This window comes from Physeter macrocephalus, chromosome 20 (genome assembly GCF_002837175.3).
Source record: "Physeter macrocephalus isolate SW-GA chromosome 20, ASM283717v5, whole genome shotgun sequence".
NCBI lineage: Eukaryota > Metazoa > Chordata > Mammalia > Artiodactyla > Physeteridae > Physeter > Physeter macrocephalus.
In genome coordinates this window covers 72,926,410-72,927,485 of record NC_041233.1, presented here as the reverse complement: position 1 = coordinate 72,927,485, position 1,076 = coordinate 72,926,410, and positions in this window count along the sequence as shown.

The window sequence follows — 1,076 nt, the reverse complement described above, 5'->3', positions numbered from 1 at the left end:
TGTTCTCCATAGTGGCTGTATCAATTTACATTCCCACCAACAGTGCAAGAGTGTTCCCTTTTCTCCACACCCTCTCCAGCATTTATTGTTTCTAGATTTTTTGATGATGGCCATTCTGACCGGTGTGAGATGATATCTCATTGTAGTTTTGATTTGCATTTCTCTAATGATTAATGATGTTGAGCATTAGGAAACCATAAACAAGACCAAAAGACAACCCTCAGAATGGGAGAAAATATTTGGAAATGAAGCAACTGACAAAGGATTAATCTCCAAAATTTATAAGCAGCTCATGCAGCTCAATAACAAAAAAACAAACAACCCAATCCAAAAATGGGCAGAAGACCTAAATAGACATTTCTCCAAAGAAGATATACAGATTGCCAACAATCCCACTAGCTATCTCTTTTACATTTGTTAATGTATATATGTCAATGCTAATCTCACTTCACCCCAGCTTCCCCCTCTGCCCGGCCCCCCACCATGTCCTCAAGTCCATTCTCTATGTCTACGTCTTTATTCTTGCCCTGCCACTAGGTTCATCAGTACCATTTTTTTTTTTTAGCTTCCTTATGTATGCATTAGCATACTGTATTTGTTTTTTTCTTTCTGACTTCACTCTGTATGACAGACTCTAGGTCCATCCACCTCACTACAAATAAATCAGTTTCGTTTCTTTTTATGGCTGAGTAATGGGAATAAAAGTTTTAACATCCTTACATGACTTATAGAGCAGTATAATATTATTTGAAGGTAGACTCAGATTATTTTAAAATGTATATTGTAATCCCTATGGCAACGCCTAAGGTGTTTTTAAAAGATGTATATATAATAACTCAAGAGTTATATGGAATCATAAAAAATGCTCAATTAAACGCACATAAGGCAGAAAAGGAGGAAGAAATAGGAACAAACGGATCAAATAGAAAATAGCTAACAGGATGGAAGGTTTTAATCCACCCATATTCATAGAAATTATTGGGTTGGTCAAAAACCCAAATGAGGGCTTCCCTGGTGGCGCAGTGGTTGAGGGTCCGCCCGCCGATGCAGGGGACACGGGTTCGTGCCCCGGTCCG